Here is a 24,225-nt window from a genome sequence, read left to right as displayed (position 1 = left end):
TGTGGTAACATGGCTTTTTGGATTTCATTATGGGGCATCTTTCGACCGATATTAGGAAAAAATATTTCCACGACTGGATATTCCTACAAACAATCAGAGACATTTAGTTGTAAACAAATTCAACTCTATGGAGCTCAGATGACGTTTCTGACTACGTGGCTGTCGCTGTTCTGCCCATCACAGCATAAAATCCTTCCAAATGATTTTTTTGAGCTGGTAGGTCTTTGCCGGAGCATAATCCGTTCCCAACGAGGCGACTCCGGGAACAACTTTCAGACTTTTCATCTGGCTTCCACGCTATAGATCTATTCATGTTGTCGAGCTTTTCAGTTTCAATTGTGGCTCTGATGCTGATTAAAATGCTCAGTATTCATCTGGGTTGGTATCAAACAGCGGGATTCTGAGTTGTTTTTGATTGGCCTGCGGCCTGCGAAAGTTAAACTTCACAGATCATATGATCACAAGTCATTTAGCTCTTGTTACTAAGGCAACCAAATCAAAAGGGACTCTTCTTGGTCGATTTCCCATTCTTAATCTCTGTGGAAAAAAAACAACCTTTCCCATGACAACATGATCAGAGCGCTGACTTACAGGCTCATGGGAAAATGGATTTCTGACTGCTGCAGGTGTTACAGAAGCAGTTCAAGAATGCAGAGGTACAGTAGTGAAGCGTTGCGCCTCTACAGGATGTGGTTGTCTAGCCGTCTTTCTACTTTTTACAGTGCATGATACAGTAGAGTGTCTGAGCTGCAGCAGACAGCTTTGTTGTTGCTTTAAATAAGCCAGAGCAACTGAATTGTGTACATTCTGCATGTACACAATCAGAGAATCCGGCGGAGCGATCGGTCGAACTGTGAGGCTGCCGGTGCTGCTGCTTCTTCCTGCTTCCCGCCTGTTCGCCCGCCAGACTGTGCTCTGCTGTTGTTGTTGTTGTTGTTGTGCTTCTCTGCTGAGCGTGAGGGAGGTGCTGTGGGAGGTGGGATTTGGCTTCAATTTATGAAAGAGCAAAAAGTGAGTCCAGATCGGCTGGGGTCCTTTGGCTGCTGTGCCTTTATCAAGCTGCAGCTACTCTCCTGAGTGTCCTCTGGCAGCCGTGAACGAGAAAGTAATACCACAGTGTGTTTATTACGGGATGTATTTACTCGTGTTTATTTTTTATCCCGAGACTACCTTATTCTTGGGTCATACTACGATAATACGTTTTATCAAATTGCTACAAATATTAAATGTTGCCTAAAGAATTGCAACCAAACTCAAACTTTACCAAAATTAAACAGTTTTAGTAGTATTCACAAATCCGACAGTGGACAGAACCTATAATGATTGATGTCTTTGGGTATGTACACCAGTCAGGCATAACATTATGACCACTGGCAGATGAAGTGAATAACATTGACCATCTTGTGACAATACAATGTTCTGTTGGGAAACTTTTGGACCTGGCATTCATGTGGATGTTACTTAGACATGTACCACCCACCTAGACCAGACCGGGCACCCCCACCCCATAGCAATGACACTCTTTGATGGTAGCAGCCATCCCCAGCAGGATGCAGCCTGACACAGGCACACACACAAAAACAGTTTAGGAACAACTAAAAAAAAACAAAAAAAAAAAACATGAAGAACAGCACAAGGTGTTGACCTAGTCTCGAAATTCCCTAGATCCCAAACTGATCTGGATGCACTGGAACAAGCCTGATCCACAGAGGCCGCTCCCCTCAACCCATAGGACCCAAAGGCCCCCAACTAACAACATTGTGTTGCCAGACACCACAGGACACCCTTAGAAGACCCATGTCCACTCTTTGATGAGTCAGAACTGCTTTGGAGGCTCAAGAGAGACCCACACAATATTAGGAAAGTGCTCATAATGTTATGCTAGCTGTTTCAGTAGGTTTCAGTATTTGGTGCTATGGATGCCTTACTTGGTTCATGAGATGTTTATTTACTTTGACGGCTCCTTCTCTGCTAGCTGGCTGGGTCTGTGTGGTGCATGAGTTATGTTAACATGTTGTTAGTCCCTAGAGCAACGCCACCCTGACCTCACCCACACATGACGAGGTGCTGAAGGACTCGGCCAGAGGTCACTGACTGGAGGAATAATGTGGCCTGGTAAAAACCTTCCTTGAGTCTACGTCCTTCCACTCCTCCCCTGTCACAGCAAGAATCATTAGTTGAAAATTTGACTGACCTCAGGTCAGCCTACATTGAGCAGCGCGCTAGTCTCTCAGAATGGTTTATGGATCGGCAATGACCTAAGCATTGCATGAGAGGAGGTAGGACACCGGGTCATGTGGCTTCATGCGGGGTAATAATTTTGCTGCTGTTGCTGGCAGCCGTACCATTCTGCCTCCCTTTCAGACGTCCGCTTGTGCCAGACTCCTCGTGTAGCTCTGTAATCATCAGGTGACTGGATTATATTCAGTAGTAGCAGTGTTTGAGGTGATAAGGCCGAGGCACATATTGTTGCTAAAAAATTTTAGGGAAACTTTTTTTGTGTGCTTCCTAAAAATGTAGTTTGGTTGTTCTCTCTTCAGCTCAATACAAAACCACCAGCAGCACCGGAAACCCCCCACCTGACTTGACTTTCTCAGGCTCGTATTAGTTGCAGTTGAACTTTGTGGAGGTTGCCTCGCCTCCCTGCACTGTGCAACCAGTCAGTGCTTTTCTTTCAAGACGCATGTGTAAGACGTGACCATGTCTTTTAAAGTAGAGCCTCGCTTTGCCTAAAGTGAAAAATATAGGTGTATTTAAAAGGGTTTATGTTAGAGTTTGCGACTAGAGAAGCTAAATAATATATCCAGTGTATGTGGAGTCTATTCGTAAAACTGCATAGGTGACTTTTAAGTCTACAAGACTTTTACATAACGCAACTTGATCATCTTAATCTCTGTGCATCTGCAGATCTTTTCTTCTGGTCCAGGAGCGAGCACAAAGACTGCCTTTAGAACGTCCACTGTTGTCAAAGAGGATCTATTACTGATTTATTTTTTGATTGATTAGCGCAAGGATATTTGTTCATTCTTCAAATCTCTTGCCACCACCTTTGTAACTCTGTTAGATTTTTTAAAAAAGGCCAGCTCCGACGTGCCCCTACAGCTCGATGGACTTCTCCCTGTCACTGCGTAGACCCACTGGAACAATACGCTCTCACATGAGCGTTCGCACTGAGCGTGTACACCCTTCTTATCCACGATCTGAGCCTGACAAAGACAGAAGGGAGGATTAATGAGCCCGGAACGGCAGCTCAGTGCAGCGTCATGGTGAAGTACACTATGCACTGTACACATTGTGTATTGTACATAGCAGGGCATCATTACATGCTGGCTTAGACAAAGGGTGTGTCTGCGCCAAGGCCTGCTGCAGCTAACTGTCAAATCAAGTCAAATCCGAGAATTTATCAGGGCGCAGAGAAGTTTGTTTTCGTCTCACAGATGGGAGGAGTATACGATGGTATCTATGGGCTGCATGGGGTTTCAACACGTGTGCTCAGAAGGAACTGTACTAAACAAGGCACAAAGTGTGCAGCTTATCTCTCATTCAGAATCACATTCATATTTTTACTGTTATAATGCAAAAAAGTGTTTAGACACAGGGAGACACTATAAAAGGTTAGGGATAATAGGTGTAAAAGTGAGTGTATATGAAAGCCCTTCAACTGACCCGCTGAGCAGGTTGTTTATATAAAAAGTCCTTAAAGCAGAGAACAGGAAGAAGAACTCTTTCATTACATAATGCGGAAAGTCAGTGTCAAGCTCCTGGAAACTTGTCAGTGCTTAGTTTCTGTGTTTCTGCAGGCAGGGGAGGCCGTGGTGTTTCAGTTCTAGACCGATACGTTTGAGTGACATGTGATGCAAACACAGAGTTTCCCAAACATTAGTCACCGTCCTGAACTCCTGTTCCCACCGTAAAATCCGGTGACGGTACTTTTCTTTTCAACAAGATATCGGTGTCGACAGGGAGATCTAGCTCTGTCCATACGCTGGCAATATATTTATGTTCTGCTTGTTGAGAACATTTGGGAACATTTGGGGCGGGAAGCATGCAAGAGGGTTTCCTAGGCAACCAGAGCCTGGAGTGTCCACTACACACAAACTGTCAGCTATAAAGAGATCAGTTTATATGTAGACGGGGCTTCACATACCATAAAGACTGGAGACAGGGGGAAACAGCCAGCCTTGTTCTGTTTCTGCACCTCTGATTAACATCGCTTATCAGTTTTAAATCATGCAAACTAAATTTGTACACCAATCAGTCACAACATTATGACCACTGACAGGAGAAGTAAATAACATTGACCATCTTGTGACTTTTGGACCTGGCATTCTTGTGGATGTTACCCACCGCGACCAGACCAGACAGCCCCACCCCATAGCAATCACACTCCTTGATGGTAGCAGCCATCCCTGGGGAGGATGCAGCCTGACACAAGCACGCACAGTTGAGGAACAAGCACGCACAGTTGAGGAACAACTAAAAAAAAACAAAAAAACATGAAGAACAGCACAAGGTGTTGACCTGTCCTCCAAACTCACTAGATCCCAAACTGATCAAGTATCTGTGAGATGCACAGGAACAACCCTGATCCACAGAGGCCCCTCCCCGCAACCCATAGGACCCAAAGACCCCCACTAACAACATTCTGACACCACAGGACACCCTCAGAAGACCCATGTCCATTCTCTGATGAGTCACAACTGTTTTGGAGGGAAAATGGAGACGGTGTTAGGAAGGTGGTCATAATGTTATGCCTGGTCGGGGTATATGTATCCAGTTCATGTAGCTTCATATTCACGGTACAGGCTGGAGATTAGATTGCAGGAATACTTTCGCTTTTCACACATGAAAGAAACTGTCACAAAAGCTAGTCAGGAAGAAGGACTTCTAGTTTTTTTTTTTTTGCTACTTTCTTTTCTTGTGTTCTGTTGCAATTTCACTTTTACTTTTGCTCCCTTATACCACGCACACACGCTCATTCAACAACTTCACTCACTCAATTGCTTTTTCCCTTAGATGTTTTTTATTTATTTATTTATTTTTCTTTTTTTTTGTGGCTCATTGACACGCTTATTTCGGTCTCCCCCTTTCCTCTCTATGCCTCTGTGTAATTGTGTCAGCAGAGGCCATAGCTGGTATATTCAAAAACCTGTGAGAGCGGGAGAGAGAGAGAGAGAGCGAGCGAGAGAGAGAGAAACCATGTAGGGCTTACATTATACAGTATGCTTTTACAGTGCACTTTCATTTGGAGAAAATGGAAAAACCACAGAGGAGAGTGGTGCCTTGTAAGAGCTCAGAGAAACACGCTGGGAAACTACAGGCGTAGAGTAACACAAGGGACGGGAGGCTTGAAAGTCGCCGTGCGCGTGGTTGCCGTCACAATGTGATGTCTATATCAACTAATGTGCTGATGTTTCTGTGAAATGAAGGCTTTGTGGGGTGAAGTTTTTTCTCTCTTGATAAGTTGCATGTTCCTCTGATGTTTCAGTGGGAATCAGTGTGAGGAGCTGAGGAATGTTTGGAGTTCTTTGATACTAGTCATGCCAGTTTTTTTTTTTTACTGCCCATGTGACCCTCCACAGGGCAAGCGGTTACAGAAAATTGAATGAATGAATGAATACACACGATGCAGTCATCTTGTAAAGAAAGTTAGCTTTACGCTGATATGTGACATGCGTTGGTGACTGGTGTCATGCGTGATGCGTAGAGGAAATAATAATATTTTTAGAGATTTTACATTGTGCACAATGGTAGAATGAAAACCCAAAGCTAATACTTAAGACACAGTTCAAGTAAAGTGTTTTTTTATGTTAACCTCCATTATTTACCATCAACTCCAGACCAATATATGTCTGGGATAGGCCCCACCCCACCCCCCAATATACAGTAAATAAATAAAGTGATGCATGTGTTTACACGCTGATTGATAAGTGCAAAGTGGTACCGTTGCTGTGGAGCGGAAATACAATTTTATTTTCCCCCCAAATTTATTGACAACATTAGATTTAACACAAGAAGATGATCAGTTAGTTGTTTTTGCTACCTCCATGTTTCTGTCCCTTCTGGAAACTTGTTACCTGATGTTGACCCCACGTAGATAAGCGTGGGCAGATAAGCCGAATGGATTTATTCCAACTGAACGAAAGAAAGAAACAGTCAGATCAAGTGTTTACATAGTTGTTAGGAGCTTATATTTTCCGATTAAATGGATTATCAACGGTTTACGCCACCCCTTTCAATGTGATTCCTTCTTATCAATTTGTTCTGACCGAGGTGGTGACATGAGGCATTTTTATTTCTGATTATTAGTGGAACAGTCGGGACATTGTAAATGTAACGTCATATACACATTTTGTTCACAGCTAAGATAATCTGTTTTTAATATCCCGCCTCATACTGTAAATATAAAAGGTGTGACGCTTTATATTTAGTCTGATGGTTGAGATGTATGACACGACGTTACATTTTTAGCCTACTTCATGACAGGTGACCGCAGCACGCGTTTAATCTTAAGTTAATATTAGTGTACAGTGTGGGGTGATTTATAAGGTGTGAAGGATCAACTTTAGAAGCGTGAACTGTTACTGGTTTTTACTCCCGGCCGAGGTGCCGGCGTGTCCTCTTCTCTGTCTCCGCGGAGGTCGCAGAACGAATGCAAAACGCAACAATAGGCTGTCCTTAAAATATCCCGGTGCATAGCTAAGATTTTTTTAAAAAGAAGGAGTGTCACAACCCTGTGAACTGGAGTTGGAAAATATAATCAATGTTGCAATGATAGGCTCTCTTGCAATACTTTACACTGGGAAAGAGCACAGCCCGTTCTGCTGCGTTACTCAAGCTGAGGTGTTGTCTTCTTTTTTCTCTCCAGACATTTGAACTCTTAGCGGTTCCCTTCCTGGCAGGTAAACATTAAGCTGTTTAATGGCTGCTTGACACTTAGGCCACGGTGCGGTTTCGCTCATATTTCTCTGGTGTGTTTCAAGGCTTGGTGTGTGTGCAATTTATAGCTTTGTCTCCTCTGTTTCATCTTAGTCGTCTGTGAACTCCCGCTAAACTCACATCCCTCCTTTGTGCATTAAATTAAGGCAATGCACAGTGTCGTCGAATCAGATTTGCTGTGGTTTTATGTACCAAGCTCAACAGTTTGATTCCTTCTTTCTTCATTTGGCTGCAGTAGTGTCTGAGTTAAGCTATAGCCCCTGATGATTACTCCATAGCAACTGCTGTAGGCAGTGCGTCACTCTGTGCGTGTGTTGTTGTTGCTGCGAATAAAGGGGTGTGGGGGGGGTGGGGTTCAGTTAAATAAAAAATATATGGTTGCAGATGGGTCTGGGTCAGATACAGATCACAGATAACGTCTTTGCTTTACGTGGCAGGCCATGTTGAGGATCTCCAGCTCTAACGAGCAGTTAATAAATAGCCCGCGCGGCGTTCACGTGTGTTTATATGTTCCTCTTTTTTTTTATGGCAGTGCACGTGCTCGGCTTCATTTATCCACCAAAATCAACGTGTGCTCCGGGCGAAGCGTCGTTTCAAAGGTTCATTAGACTTCGCAGTCAGTAAAAGTTTTGACTGTTCAGCTCGTGGCGTGGTGGAATCCGCAGCATCAGACGCCTCCTCGTTTCTCCCGGCCCCTCTCATCATGTATGTTCTGAAGGCGCTAACTAAAGAACTTGTGTGCACCCCTAACCCCTGCAGTGTGCCGGGTTATGTTAATGACATGGCTGCACAAAGGAACTGTCTGCTTTAATTATGGAAGAGTGTGGGGCTCACGGCTCCTGCTCCTCTTTTCTTTCTTTGATATTTCTCTGTCTTCTTGCGCAAAGTTGCTTCCCCCTTTTTTTTCCCCCGCTGGTCTCCTAACGTGGGCCCTTTGATTTCCCCTCCCCTGCACAGTGAGGAGAGGTGGACTAATCCTCTGAATCAAATGTGTCACCTACTCTAAGCAGGAATGAATAGGCCCTAGATTACCACTGGACACTAATCGCATTTAGCCCGCACGATGATAGCTTCTGTTCTGGGCTGGGCTCTGGAGCCGGGGTGATTTAATGCATGTCTTGGGCTTTGCTCGGGCCCAGCTGTCGTCATGCACCTGTTGTGCTTCTTCCTTCCTGTTCCTTACTGGATTCTCGTTGTGGGATCATAAACAAATTTAAGGTCTGCGCAGATGGAGGGGAGTCAGGTTTATTTACATGAGCACACACACTACAAGATAGAGGATTCCAGGGTCACATGCACACGTACTGTATAAACACGAGCAATTTCATGCATGCAAATGAGAAGGACATCTCTGAAGAGTGCATCAGAAATCATTTTTTCGTCAACTGAATAGTTCAACATATAAATGTATTTACTTGTAGAGCGTCTTTACAAATAAGGTAAATAAGGTGCTGCGACTGTTAGCATAGCTTAGCTTAAAGACTGGAAACAAGGGGGAACAGCTAGCCTGGCTCAGTCTATCAGCCTGTCAGCACCTCTGAAGCCCACTAATTAATACCTGTTATCTTTATTATCCTGCATGCGTGCAGGCTGGCGGTGCAGTAACTCCCTGGAGTCTCCACAGGTTTCCCGACAAACTTAAGGTGACACCAAGGCTCCAAGAGACGTCAGCGCATCCACAATCTCTGAGATCTTTCTTAATACCTGTCAACTGACAGTTAGATTCCCTTATTTACTTATTTTTTTCTAATGTTGATGGATGCAGGTGCAGCTTAGAAAATAATACTACTTAAAAAAAGGTGTTACAGTCGAAGCTTTGATCAGCTCTAACTGAAAACACAACTGAGCTCATCAAAAGAAAACTGTGGCGTGACACGACTAAGAACTAGTGTAATATAATGCCACAACTTTAATGGCAAGTAGAATATAAGGGCCTGTCCACACGTACGAAAACGATCTTTTTTCTCTCCGTTTTTGACGTCATCGTTTCAAGAAATATCCGCGTCTACACGGGTCCGTTTCAGCACGACCGAAAACGCTACTTCCTATTCCAGGCCTATAGGTGGCGCTGTTTCGGTTTCAGAAATTCACCAAAAATGGAGAGGAAGATGCGGAGCATGCGCACAAAGCTTGAGCGCTGTTTACAAATCGCCTTTTTTGCTCAGCGTGGTGGCACAGGAGCATGATATTTTGCCCTAGTAACCCTAATAGGCTCAATATCTTCTCCAGCATGAAAACTAGCATGTAGTCCGCCATTGTTGTTGATGTTGTTACGAGACGTCTCGCGGGATGTGGAAGGCTGCTCGGGAGTGTGGCGATGACGTCATCGTTTTCCCGTTTTCCCCGTCCACAAGAAAACGCAGGAGCTGCGTTTTCGAATTTCTCCACCCTGGGACCCGTTTTCAGAAAAGTGCGTTTTAGGGCTATGCGTTTACAGGATACGTCTGGACGCTCGGCCAAAACGATTAAAAAAAACTCCGTTTTGGCGTATTTGCGTTTACGTGTGGACAGGGCCTAAAACTATGAGTTAAGACGTAAAGCATGCCTGAAAATTTATAATGTTATTATATGGAACGCGTATGGCTGCATAGGAACCATTTTCATTCCTGTCAGGCTGTGTAAATGTGTTTCTTGACTTGAATGACAATGTTGTGGCTTATACAAGGCACAATATCAGGATGTAGACATAGAAAGTGAACGGCACTGGGCCTGTGGCAGCTATTACATAAGTGCAACTGATTCCATTTATTTAAGCCGATTGAGGTCATTTTGAATAGTTTCCTTTCACATACATAGAAACAGCTGGATTAAACAGAGATCTAATACGTCCATCGGTATTTCCGCATCGTTTTCCGGCCTCCTTGAGGTTCGCTCTTTTAACTGCTGAGGTTAAAGGGCGCCTGAGGGGAGAATGAGTGCCGTCGACTGTTTATCTGCAGGCTCTTCTGATGCGGTGGCGGTATGTAGCCGAAGAGGTGCGGCGGTTGATAAATGAGCTTTTAAAGAAATGCTGTGAAACTATCAAAGAATCATTTTTATTTCATGATTGCGACACTGACTCTGCATTTCCGTAAAGCTTGTGCTTGTGACTTTGGTTTTACACCTCAAAGAAATTATATTCAGATCAATTTAAATGAACTTAATAATTAAAATGTAAATTTGATCTAATTTTATAGGATCTTACGTAGATTATATATGTAGTTTCAAGACAAAACAAAGACGGTTATAAGATATTTAAATCTTAAATGTGCATTTCCTCTTCCTCGTCTGTGTTTCCTAGAGCTTTAGCTTCTTTTTCCAGTCCCTCTTGTCCTCAACACGTACTTCATGCAAATGCCATTTGGAGGGCACTGGAGCAAAGCTATTTGCAGCTTGACCAACTGTAAATTCTCACTTTGACAAGCCCCCGTTACGCTGTCTTCTCCCTGTATGCCACGACCTTCGCGGCAGCCCCCTCTCCTCCCCTCATCCAGCTGTGCAGGCTCTCATCAACAAGGCCTTGTGTCCGTCTGTCTCTCGGCCGCTCTGCCTTTTCCTCGTCATATCTCTCCCTATCGCCCAACTCTTTTCTCTCTATTCGTCCACTTCCTGCAATTTTTTATGACAGCTCGCATAGTGAACCCGATCTTTTCACTGGGGCAAAACGGCCGCCTTTGGAGTGTCAGTGCGGCGCTGATTGCCCCTCCTCACCCACCCGCATCCACAAGCCACACAGATGGTCTGAAGGGCAAAGTTTTAAGTATGCAAATCCATGCATATCCGAGTTCTTGATGTTTTGGGCTGCATCTCGAGCTTTGTAGAGTAAGAATTCATCCATGTATTCTTTTGAACTGTGTGAAACATCTAAGGCAGCATGAAGGAACAATTTCTCGTCCCTGACTTCCATTAATTCCAGATGAGCGGCGCAGATCCCCCCACCAAACAAAAATGTAAACGTTTGCGTACTGCTGACTTGCATTAGCGTCCGCAGAGGCATGCGCGCACGTGCACATCGCCAACACTAATTGCACACCACTCTCTTCGAGCCGACGGCGTTTCCATGTGTCACACAGCACACTCTTTATAACTGACTCTTTATAACTATGAATAATTGGATCATCTCGCCGGACAAGTAAAGGATCCCTCAGCGTGCTGGCATCGACATTTGTTGCCGCTTTTGCCTTCGTGCCGTTGGTTTGTGTGGGTTCCCAGCTCCTTCCGAAAGAGAGAAAAAAAGATGTTGGGTTGAATTAACCACTTATTTTAAATAACTGAGATAGGTCAAGGTTAATTGTGATGGAAGGAGGAGATGGTACAAAGGTGTTAATGCATGGGATTAGAAAATTAAGCACCACTGAGGAGCCCTCAACAGGGGATCCGTTTTATACCAAGCCACTGAAGATTGATTTTAAGGACTTTCCCACAGAAAAGCCACAATAATATGCATGATGCAGTGAGCTGATATACGTTACAGTACACTGATGGGATCTAGGGTGACCTTTTTGGTGAAATCCCCACTACCCACGCTAAACACATCTTATAATCCCCTCTGCGTTCACAAGACTGTTCCACTTTGTGCTCAAGTGTTTCTGGAGGCAACTGATGCGTCCCAAACTGGCTGTCAATTCTGTCGTTAATTACGATGTCTTTAGCTGAAGCTGCAGGTGTAATTTGGGACCCCCAGAATTTGAGGTCTTTATGACTTGCCGCGTTTAGCCTTGAACAGTTCAGTCTGCCATATCAGAAGTCCTTCGTCCCCCCCCCGAGGGCAGAGCAGCAAGGCAGGATCCGATCTTTTCCATCCACCATCATTCATAGTGCTGACAGGCCAGTGAATTCCCCACACCCCTCCCAGCCTAGAGTTCAAAGCCACTGGAGACGGGGGGCGTAGTGGTGAACTTGGGGCCCACTGACAGAATTTACCCTCAAGATGTTTTCAGTTGAATGTCCTCTGAAGTTGGAAGACTTCTGCTTCTGTTTTAGACTTCCTCGAGCCCACTGTGGGTATTTTACTTGGTGAGATCATATTGGTGGTGCTTTCACTTTGACATTTTTGTTTGAACGCTCGAAGGCAGCGGAGGGGAGCGCGGATCTTGCAAAACAAGCCGCTCTTGCAACATCCATCAAAGTCACTTTCCTGGACATGCAGGCCTTTTAAGTTGCCATGAGGCTTACATCTCTTCACCACTGTGTGGAGAAACAGAATTGCCTTTTTTTTTTGTACCAAGTAATAGTTGCTTTTATTGGAAAATAGTGGAGCAAATACTGTCTGACAGGCTCTGAAATAACATCCCATAAATGAAAGCTTGCAGCCAGATTCTTAAAACATTGTACGATGTACTTACAGGGCCGGTTTTGCGGCATGAAAGTGTAAGGATGTGGTGGTGATGTTGAGAACTGGAGGTCAAGCATAGTCAGGCTTTTAGTCGATATGAGATTAATCTTATCAAAAGTGTCCTCATTCGGATTTTCTGGCACACTCCCAGGCAAGTAAAGAGTCGGATCAGATAATTAAATATTCCTGTTAGGAATCTGCTTCATGACATTTTGCATTTGGGTCAACTGACAAGTTGAAATGCAGACTCCTAAACACCTCCTGCACCTTTCAGTAACCTCTTTGCAGAACTGGATTTTAAGATGTGGATGGTATCTACGGTATCTCAAGTTACCACACTCCCTTCATTAAACTGTACATTCATTTGTACTGTATGTCTTTGTTTGTTTGTTTGAGCTTCAGACTATGCAACCTCAAACCGTCATACTGTTTACTCGTGTAACTTGTGGTTGCCTTGTTAACAGGAAATAGGAAGTTGTCAGTTTACGTCTTGCTCTGCTGTTACTCTATTGTTGACTCATGTCTGCCTTCTAAACTTGCTTTAAGTATTCATGTTTCAAACGTTCATAATGTTTGTAATGCTTCACGGCTGTTTTTAGAAGCCGGCTTAGAAGGAGCTGGTCACAAAAGCTGCAGAGCACATGTGTTCGTTAAAGTAAGGGCGTTGGATATGGTTTATAAACACCTCATACGCTGTATAAGATGACTATCCAGCCGGTGCAAATATAGCACGGGCATGTGATCGAATGCCACGCTCACGCAACTGAAATCCAGCTTGTCACAGGACACCCATCAGCATGCACGCAGGGCCAGCAGGGTTTGACACGTACCGCACAAAGCACACAACTGTAGATTCACTTTATATTCTACAAAGCTTATGCACCACAGAGATAGAATTTAAGAGAGTCACACATATAAAATGTGATCTAAATCCACAAAGCTGAGGCAGAAATATCTACTAAATCCTAAAGGTCACATAATGCGACTCTTTAATAAGGCCTTACCTTCCCGATCCCTTCCCTCATCTGTCAAAGCTTATTCCAACTCAAGGTAAATTTCTCTCTCCACAGCCACAGAGGAGAAAAGTTTCTTCAGACTGAGTAATACTTCTCATCCCGGGTGAACAGACCTCCACGTGTGAGAGCGCTTTAAATCTGATCTGAGGAAGCGCGACAGGTTGCCTCACTAAAGAACGTTGATTAGCATTTAGCCAGTTCTCAGCTGTTGACAGGCAAAATGCTTGTTATATTTTCGTAGGTCAGTCACTCCCCAGCAAGTCGTTGTAAATAGCGACTGGGGTATTCATATTGGGCCTTTGACAACCCCATGTTGGTTAAACACCTGTCAGATTCCTGCTTTGAAAACCTAACAGCATTCAGACCGAGAAACTAATTCTCACTGGCACTCTTTTCAGAACACAATTAGTCAGTTGCAGCGATGGCCGGAGGGCATCTTATGACAGCTTCTGAAGTAGCTTCCTTGTTGTCTGCACATTTTTCTTGCTACATCTCTCTTTGTGTCCTCCCTCTTTTTTTTTTTTTTTTTGGTTTTTTTTTGCCCACACAGGCCTGCAGGGGAAGAGCCCTCCAGCTAATTAGAGACTTGCCAGTGGAATTTCACTGCGACAAAAGGAGCTATTCATGTCGGCAAGATGGTGAAAAGGCCTCGCTGGCAGCAGCTAAGGCATTGCTCCGATTTAGCAAAATGAGGAGGCTTCGCTTTGAAGCTAGTCCTCTTGTAGGGACAACCGAGCTCTTGACTCGAGGCAGTTGCGCTCGGCTTCTGTTTTGCCGTCTATCATCTTCTGCGGCTCTGCGGCGTGGGAGGGTGCCTCGGTCTTGGCCCCCGTGTCACAGACTGTCAGCAAAGGGGCTAAATATTTGACCCCCCATCTTTACATGTTGTCTTCTGTGAGTTGAGCTGGTGTCTGTGCACCCTCGCCGCACCGCGCAGACACAATCCATTTCACTGCCTCTTTGTTAATCCACAGTCTGTCTGCATATGCAAGCGCAGAAATCCTTTGTGTAAACTCAGCGCGCGACCTTTGCGCTCATCTATTAGCGAAATGACTCATGGTTAAAGGCTGTTGCTCTTCTTTGCACCTCCATCTATCACATTATTCCTCCATGTCCCCATCCATCAATCCTGCCATCCTTTCCTCTCCGTTGCATTTCTATAGGAAAATTGATTCTTTACATTTAGGCAGAGGGGAATTCCCCGCATATGGCGTGTTAGCTGCAGCCCACACATGTGTTTCCCTTCACATACACACATGTCATCAAGGGTGCATTAGGAGTGGGTGACGTAGAAAAACTTCAGTTACACTTTATAGCACCTTTTCTGAAATATCCCTTGAGGAAAACCCTGAAGTTGACAATAACCACATTTTAATAAACTTTTACCAGAAATTTGGATCACATTTCACCATCTTCCTCAGAAATTTCCAGAAAAAGTCAGTAAATGGGTTGATTTAAAGTTTTTCTTGCAAGATCCAGCAATCAAAATACATGAAAGATCTGATCACGCTTGTTACACAAGGCCCTCACACTTCCTCATTTCACAAAGACGTACTCAGCTCAACATGTAGAAGGACAGGGACACGCACAGAGACACATGCAAATGCATTCCTTCTGGCATTTCCCGTCTGAAGGGAAGACATTAACAGCTTCCTTCTTCCCTCGCCCTCTTGAAACACTTTAAAATTTAGCTGTTTTTCTTTCCTTCCTCTTTTTCACTTTCACAGATTTTCTGTATGCTCTTATCTCTTTCCTTTTCTTTGTCATTCTCTATTCTCTCTTCCCCTTTGTTGTTTTGTCACAAGCTGCTGTCTTTTGACTTACAGTAATGAAGTATAATGGGATACTTGAAGATATTAAGTCATTAAATTGTTGTTTACTAAAGTATTCATTATGAAGTTTCAGGCTTTTTCCTTTCCCAGAGATGCAGAGATATATTATAGGGTTATTGAGTTACAATCAGCTCTTCATGTTGCAGTTAATGGAAACTGACAAACAGGAACCAGAGCCAAAAGCTGCACCGAAGCAGAACAACATGAGGCAACATATCTGTCCTTAAGCTGATTGTCAACACGGTTTGTTTGCACAGAGCGTGATTATGGTTTTGTGGTCTTTAAGAAAAGTTAAAGATATGTTCTTCCACCAGTAATTAGACAACATGATTATCCTGTCTTTTCAGCACAATATATTTATCTTAGCTTGAAGGCAAAAAAATATATATCTAAATAAAAATCCACCTGAAGTTACGTAATTAACATGTTACCTAAGGTACTATTTCAAAGTTCCTGTCATGCAATGCATATTAGCGGGTACATAGGGTAACAAAATATTTTAAATAAAGTTTTTACTCTTCTATTCATATATTGGTTCAGACATCTCATCTTTAGAACTGCTAATGTTTTTTTTTATTATTGTTTTTTTATTTTGAGACCAATTAAGTCTACTGTCTCCTGCTTCCAGTCCTTATGCTAAGCTAGGCTAAACACACCCAGCTTTGCACTTCACATATACCCTTAGGATTCATCTTTTTATTAGAGAGCAAGCAAAAGTGGTCCTTTGTATTTAACAATTAGCTTGCCTAGCTTAGCTCACGGTCCTGAGTCACCGGAAATGGGAACTAGCTAAACTTCAAAGTAGCTACCCTACAGCTAGAAGAAGTCTGTGCCTTCTGTGCAAATCTTTACCCCCAGTGCCGACATTAAAAAAGGTAATGCTAGCCACTCATAGCGTGACAGTGACACACGCCCATAGATAAATGTTTGGCTTTCATGTCGTCTGTGAGGCAAACAGCCTGAGGATCCTGAGTTAAAGAGGTAGGGAGAGAAAAGTGAGGGAAGACAAAGATGGAGAGAAAGAGGCGTCACACACAAGGAGAAGAGAGACAAAAAAGGCATTTAAGTTAAAAGGTTTATTGAAGCAACGCGAGGTCAACACAAGGAGAACGACTGAGAGAAGTGTGCACTGTAAAAGTGGACGAAAACAAGGTTTTTAAAGTAGGAAGGAAAAGAGGGGGACTGAAAAGAAGGAAGGGTAAAGGGTAAGGAGTCAGCATGGGTAGGAAAAGACAAACAGAAGGAAAGAAGAAACAGAGCAAGAAAATTAAGGAATGGTGACAGAGGGAGTTACAGGGGAAAAAGGGAGTGGGTGTTGTCACTGGCCTTTGTACTGTATGGCTTTGTTTGTTTTTTTATGCGCTATATGTCTTCCTTCCCTCCTTTCTCCTCCATCAGTCTTGGCTTTTCAACCGCCCTAACAATCCTCTTTTTATTTCCTTTTAGGACGGAGACAAGGCAGACTACACAACGCAGGAGGCCCGGAGTGATCATTAACCTCACATAAACATATACAGTATGACTGGTAGGTCATGTTTTCCCTGTCGTCTTGTGCGTTTAATATATAGATGTTTAGCATATGTGACTACACAGCGTTGCCCCCAGCGAGCCGCGGAGCTGTTTGTACAGCAACTCATTCTCCGCTTGCAAGAGTGTTTTGTCACGAAGGATGTTTGATCATATGCCGACTTTCCCTGCACTCGCACGCTGATCAGTCGCTGCACTGATGATAAAGGATGCTGTTTCTACTGACCTGATGCACCACTCACTTTCCATTTCTTTTTTGATATTGTGAAGGGATCACTCATAGCAGTGAACCTACAAAGTTATCACCCGTAGTTGTTCTATCTCACTATGTCTGCCATTTTCAGTCAGCATCGACTGGAAATTATTGGACCCATTGCAGGCTACCTGCCCCGTATCAAGCAGTAAACAAACTAAGCTAGAGACTAGCTGAGGAACACATTTAGCTTGTTAAGAATCAGATATTTCCCTCAGTAGTGGGCGGAGACCAAAAACAGAGCTAAAAGAGGGTGATTATTTGATAGAATTGCCACAAACATGGCATCTAATGGAGGATGACGTTGCTCTCTTTCAGTTGGGTGTGCAAATCCTGCACAATGTGTTTGCTAACAAGTTTGTCAGATCAACTTATCAACTTTACTGATAACCTTCACTACAACCCTATCACTGAGCTATACGTCTGAATACACAGTTCCAAATCAGTCGGACCAGAGATTTACAGGACTTGGCAGCTCAGTAGAACAAAGTCCGATTGAGCCTAAAGCCCTGTCCACATTGAAAGCACCCTCGCTCGTTACCCATATCTTTGTGGCTGATAGTTGGTCGCTAGTAGGTGTTGGGTCACCCTCTTGTATGGTTACTACCCCAAATGTTTCTTTTTGGATTTATCCGACACTGCCAGCATGCTGCATCTGGTGGTAGTTAAAAAGTCAAAGACCAGTGTTTCCTACAGTAAATGATTGGGTTCTGCTCTTTTTGTTAAAAGAGAGTTTTTTGTCACCATCCTTCAGTTTTTGCTCTTTTGGGGCCTCTTTTGGGGGGTTTCAGATTCCGAGTTGTGCAAAAGTGTCTTGAGATGATTTGGGTTGTTGTTGATGCTACAAAATTAAAACTGACCTTATTTAAAAAGAAAATGACACCACTACTCCATTTTGGGTTAACACAATGCTCCAAGCCCACTACCAGCATGGGGAGTTTAGTGGTGGGAATCACAGTAGGCGTAGGCGGCGTCTTCTTGACATAAATGTTTTCAGAGCTCTGTGTTTACATCAAATGCCACTCAACTGTACCGATTGTTCCCACTGGCTGTTAGTTCAACTTGGTACCCGCCCACTTTGCATCGCTTCAGTAAAATCCGTCACATTACTGCTAGTCACTTCTTGTTTGTACAGGCTTTAAGTACTAGAACAATACCGAACGAAAGAGTATTCAGCGAGTGATTTTAGCTGCTTCGTTAAATTAAACTTCATTGCTTTACACTCTTTCAGTTATAGAGCAAACGCGTCCAAATATGGTATTGCTCAAGGTTATTAATTATGGATCTGTCTCCTCTGCCTCATGCACACTCTACCCATGTTTCATCTGCTCCCAAAAGGTAAAAAAAGTAATTTCTTATATTCAAATCATTAGTCCAACTCAAGCAACATGCTGTAATGGTATTTTCAATCCTACTTCCCTTGCTACTATACGTAACATTAGAGATGTGGAGGTGCACACGTGTACACACATTTATAGGTGCATGCAACCTGAAAGAAACATCTGAAGAAACTGCTCTAGAGTGAAAAACATTTTTGAGCTGCTCAAACATTTCTTTATTTTTTTTCCTCAACGAAAAATTATCTTTTCATCGCTGGGTGTATTTTCTTTCCAGCTGCAGCTCATTAAGATTCAGATACGTTTGTGTTGGAGCGACACATGAAGCCGCAGCGTGCCAAATAGGGGAGTGAAGTCTACCGGTTTTCTGGAGCCTTGTTTCTGTTGTTACCACTTTGACGAGTGCTGGACGCAGCTGATTTATTTCATCATTTAATCGTTTCATTCTCTTTGTTCAGCCGTGGTATTTGTTAATATTGGGCCAGAGCTATCATGTTAAAGGCAGCTGCCCCTTCTCAGCCAGAAAGGAAATAACAAATCTTACATTACCGGTATTTGACGCTGGGTCACAATGAACGGTTGTGTTGCCGGGCCAGCTAATGTCACGTAATGGATTATTAACAAGTGTGCAGAGTGACTGATTACTGTAGATTCCTTTCTGTAAAAATATTCATTTGTCGGGGGCGGGGGTTGACACCTGTTTTGCATCACGTCCCTGTGATGATTTATTTTCCCTCGAGATTGAACTTAAACCATCATCTTTCTTTTGAGTTGGCGCAGTAACATAACTGTATAGGATGCAAAATGCATGCAGAGCATTTGAGTTTCCATCATTTAGATGCTGTGCTTGAAAGTGACTGGAATACCTGAGAGTTATATGAAAAATACTCACATCGCTCTACTGACACAAAGCAACGAAAGCACTTTACCGTTCATGTAGCGCAGATTGCTTACACTTGCCTTACACTTGCTGATGACACAGCTGTTTATAAGTAAGACATTTTTCTCACTGGAAACACGCAAACAGATATTTTAAGTAACCGCGTGACAGTTAAGATGATGGAGCACCATATACTCATTTTGGTTTGAAACGACTGTGACTTTGAACAAAACCTTTGAATTTGTGCCTCGCACAGTCTCCTCCTCTCCTCTCCTCTCCTCTCCTCTCCTCTCCTCTCCTCTCCTCTCCTCTCCACACACAGCTGGAGAGAAATGGGAAGCGCATAATTGCAGTTTAATCCCGCTCTAAGTCCCTGCAGCATTAGGGAAGCAGCGGAGGCAGATAATGCATAGCAGCTCGGACCGAGTGAGACTGAATAACCCCCAGAGTTGTTTGGACAGATGTTTGTTGAGAATGCCTTTAATGACAGAGAGCTCATAGCCAACCAAAGAGGATGTCAGTCGCAAGACAACACACTGTTGTGACATTAGAGTGAGCCTTTTATAACTGCTTTTGTGGAGTGGTGATTTCAGGAATATAGGACAATGACTATTTGAGGGAGTCTCATGGTGAAAGTGGTTACTGGCTCTTGCTGTCAATCTTCATAACAATAGTCTTATTACCCATGAGCAAAATGTGTTGTCATTTGCACCCCCTCTTGTGTGCTGCTGTGATTATGAGTGCCACATTGTCGCCTGCGATGGGGTACGAGGTGGTAACGTAGCCACGATTACTCCTCTATATGTTTTCCAGTCTTGTAAATGGGCACGATGCTTCCAGGGTGTTGACCCTAGACGTCAGAGAGGTTAGTGACCTGGTTTGACCAGACTAACAGTTGCTTTGACTGAAGGTTTCTTCTTGCACAGCACATTTTCAGCTATGATATTTTTTAAGTGGCAGCATCTGGGACTGTAAAGTGAAAAACTCAAATGTCCACTTGAGGCTCTCTCCAAAAATCAAATCAGTCCCCACAGGCCTCCAAGTTAAAAATATCCAAATTTACAGCAGAAAAAAACTGTTTTGGTCTCGATGGCCATTTTTTCCATTTGTGACAATTGTACGGGGGAGAGTTTTTATAAAACATGGCTAAATTATTTTTGAATTAGCCAGGAGTTAGGTGGAGTCAGACACTGCCAAGATGGCGACCACCAGACTCACCACACTGAGCTTCAAAACCACCTTTCGGGAAATGGGTGACACAGTCTGTTTAAAAAACAGAAGTCCAAGTTGCACAGGGAAATACTGATTCATTGGATTATTGGCTTAATGCCACACCTAGATTTCAACAACAAAAACTGTCATGTTTACATACTAAAAAGATAGGCCAAGAGAGAACATTAATATAGTGTCTTAAGATAAGTAATCATTTCATATACTGCGTGTGTTTACTTGCTCTCTTAAGCTAAAGAATAATTTGCAGCAGTCAGAGAAAATGCAACCCTACACTTTCTGTCAGACATGAGAGCATCTTCAATGTCCTCCAGTAAAAGGAGAAGATTCATGAAGCTTGTAAAAGCTGTGAAATGTGCTCCCTCGTCACTGACTGCGGCGGTAACCTTTCAAAGCTTTTTCAAGATGGTCTTTTCTATCTCAGCGACCCCCTCAGTGCAGTATCTCCGCGCCTGTGGGTTAGACAAAGGCCAGAATAAGTGTCATGGAGATATAGTCAGTGGGGAAGGAAAATTGTTGAAGGCAAAGGAACAGGCTGAGCAGGACATTTTAGAAGGTGTGTTTAGCCCCAGGAAGTTAGTCTGTCGGAGCTGGAGTCGGGGTGGTGCAGACTTTGGGCTCACACTTTAAGGTTCAGGGGTTGATGTGCGCATATGTGTGTGCAGAGGGGGGTACTGTACGTACATATGCAGCCGTGCATTCATGTGAATGTATGTCTGTGTGTCTTTAAGTAGGAGTCAGGCGAGGTGTTAGGCAGGGCCATGGGGAGACGAGGAGGTGGGATCAGTCTCCAGTCACAGTGCTACAGGCAAGCATTCTTAGCACCTCATAAATCCCACCTGCTGCCACAGGGCCGTTGCTGACATAGCTGCTACAGTGCATACACTTCATATGCACACATGTGTACAAACTGTGTGGCATGCACATTTCGTAGTGCATTTTGTACGAAGCCCAGGAGTCGGTCATGTCAGCAGCAGAAGTGAAATTGGAAAAATCAAGTGATATATAATGTGACCGTCAGCAGTCCGTGTTGGAACAGAGCACCTCTTATTGAAAATCATTTCTGTTTGAACAAAGAGAAGAAGTAACCAAACTAGAAATGAGGAAATCTGGCTTTTATTACGTCTGACTTTTACTCTCTAAAGTGCCTTGTGTTAAATTTGCCTTGCTTTTCCTGATGAAAGAACATCTGGTATACTCGGTCACACACTCTTACCTTTTCTTTATTTTCTGGGCTAGAAAGCATGCTAGAACATGCAAAGTTCTTAAAGGAAGCTTAAAGGAAAATTCCAGCCGTTTACAATGCAGATCTTATTTAATAATCACTCATTTCTGTTTACAATGACACAGTAAGAAGACACATGGTCAGAGAAGTTTTAAAGAAGTAGGCAGTTCAACCAGCTTATTGAAACTTTACAGTTCCAGTGCAAATTTTATGTTGTACTACGTGTAACATAGTTTTGGATGAAAATCGTCGGCAGCGCTTGTTCTAAAACTCGGGCGAGGACATCTTTTCTTACAACAAAGGCAATATTTCCGCGATGCAAAATGCTGAAACTACTGGATCTCACGCTGGCCTTCAAAGCTGAAAGGGAGGAAGATGTTGGTTTTCCCAGACGCTTGTGGGTGTGTACGGGGCGGGCACAGTATGGTGCTAACCATAATTTAGCGCAGAAGCTACATTTGGAAGACATGCAATTCAGTACATACTTAAGACCGAGCAAGAGTCTGAAGTTCGCCTCGTTGGACCGACTACAGCTGGAAAGCAGACAGAGCTGTGCCGGGATCAGCCCGAGTTCGAGTCCAATTTCAGACACACTGAGCAAAAAGCTGCCTTTGTGTTTTCTGAAAACACAGTGCACTCCTTAAAACAGACACTGACGGCTTTAAAAAACAAAAAACGAAATGTTTGAACACAGCCTTAGGTTTAACGAGTGTGACTAACCTGGGGGCTGTTCAGAACCTGTCTGATCACCCGACTGCTTGTGTCTGTTGCCTGTCAGGCTTCTGCTGACTGATGTTGCCTCGTTCCCAGTTCTTATTAATCACGTCAAATAACTTCAAAGACCTGTGCTACAGGTGCTAACTTTAAAACATGCCAATACTCACCATTAAATGTTAGGCTAATAGAAGTTAAGTGATAATAAATGAGTGAAGCAGAATAATCCCTAGCTACTTGGACGCCATAGTTTTGACTTAAGGCTGTTACATGGCTGTTACAAATTAGTTCTTGCTCCTAGGGCTGCGAGAACAAGAAAAAAGTTCATTTTGGCCAGGTCAGTTATACTTCACGAGAAACTCTGGAGTCCCGAACTGCAGGGAAGTCCTCATGGTGTCCTCCCTCTGAAGCATACGTCACATGTGCTAAGCATTGTGGGAGAGACGGACAACGGGAGGCACTTTTCCTATTATTTTTGGATGTTGGACAGTCGCTTTGACGGCCGCGTCCGTCGGATCACGACCGTTCATTCAGCATGCACCCACACACTGTATACCAATCTCTACGCGGTCACACTGCGAATATTTGCATCTGGGATCTCCCGGAGTGGCCGCTAGCATTTTCGCTTTTCCACATTAGCCACGCCCACTCCCCAGTTTATGACCAATCACAGAATAGTTACCGGACGCCACACGAGAACAAAGTTCTGCCTGGTTGATGTGTCGAGAACAAGCTGAACTCCCAAACGAGGGCTGCGAGAACAAAGCAAAGTCACTTCGTTCTTGCAACCATTGAAGCGAGAAACGTTTCGCGGATTATGTAGCAGCCTTTAGAATCAATAATAATGAAAAAACTAGGGCAGATTTAATTTTTTTTAAATTATCACATTTCACCTATCGACCCTTTTGACATACATTAGAACAAAGTAAAGTTAAGCTTTTAGATGCACTCAGCCCAGTGAATTAATCTCTAGCACAGTAGCCCAAGTAAGACTAATCCTTCTTACAATTTATCCTGTTCCTCTTCACAATTCAGTGACTTTTACATTAGTCCTCACTGATTCTGGTATTTTAGAGTTTTAGTATTAGGTTCCTGTCTTAGCCAAATCCAGTCTGAAGTCTTGACACAACGTTCTGCACAAAACAATAGCTGCTTTTTATTTTTTTATTTTTTATTTTTTCCAGGCTGTTTCTGAATGTCTCAGCCTGGATTTTAATATCATGCCTGCAGTGGCAGCGTGTCAGTCCACATTATTGTCACACTGAGTGGAAATGGAGTTCACTGGCCACACAGCGTTGGTTTTGCTGCGTTTTTATTTCCGGCTCCTGCAAAGGATTATTTTTTCAATCGCATAATCTGTCTATGATTTTTTACGATTCATTTGTTGATTAATTGATGATGATTAATATTAGATAATCATTGTTCAATTTACCACCAAACTGTTTATTCAAACCCTTCCTCCTAACAATTTGTTTTAATGTGAAGTCTGTCAATGAGGAAACTTTTAACTTTCACCCAGTGATACCGTTATACACAAAAGTTGCACCTTCCTAATTAGCGCAGGGCCAATTTGAAAAAGTGTTCTTTAATATATTCTGCCATTAATTAGCATAGATAGTGCTGAGTATGATTAAAGTTTAATGGCTTGTGCCAATTGTAATTGGAAATGCAGTTGCTTCCGCCCACTTAGAGCGGAATGTTAATGGAAATCATAGGTTTCATAGGTTAATATGAAAAGAGACACAAACTGCTTACAACTTGGAAATGCACCGGAAAGCAGCATTAGCGTATTAGCCATTAGCATCTGTACTAAAGAGTCTGAGTTGAGTTGTTGTCAGAAATTAAACAGAAGAGGACACTACGACAACTCACTGGCACTGACTACCAACCAACAATCAGACAAAACTCACTGTAATAGTCCAAGTAGTGATGGAAAAGCCGATGGATCTTGTCCGTTG

At 43.3% G+C, this 24,225-nt stretch overlaps 1 protein-coding gene across 1 annotated transcript in view; it reads left to right on the top strand.

Annotated features, from left to right (window-relative positions):
- The window catches only part of thrab (thyroid hormone receptor alpha b), a 140,128-nt gene that overhangs the window by 38,278 nt on the left and 77,625 nt on the right, over nt 1-24,225 (top strand). The window contains exon 3 of the mRNA XM_084567361.1: nt 16,548-16,626. The gene's annotated coding sequence lies outside the window, so the exon portion shown is untranslated. The remainder of the gene's footprint in view (nt 1-16,547; nt 16,627-24,225) is intronic.

This window comes from Chelon labrosus (assembly GCF_963514085.1).
Source record: "Chelon labrosus genome assembly, chromosome: 19".
In the NCBI taxonomy this organism is placed as follows: Eukaryota; Metazoa; Chordata; class Actinopteri; order Mugiliformes; family Mugilidae; genus Chelon; species Chelon labrosus.
This window is presented reverse-complemented; position numbering and strand designations above follow the sequence as displayed.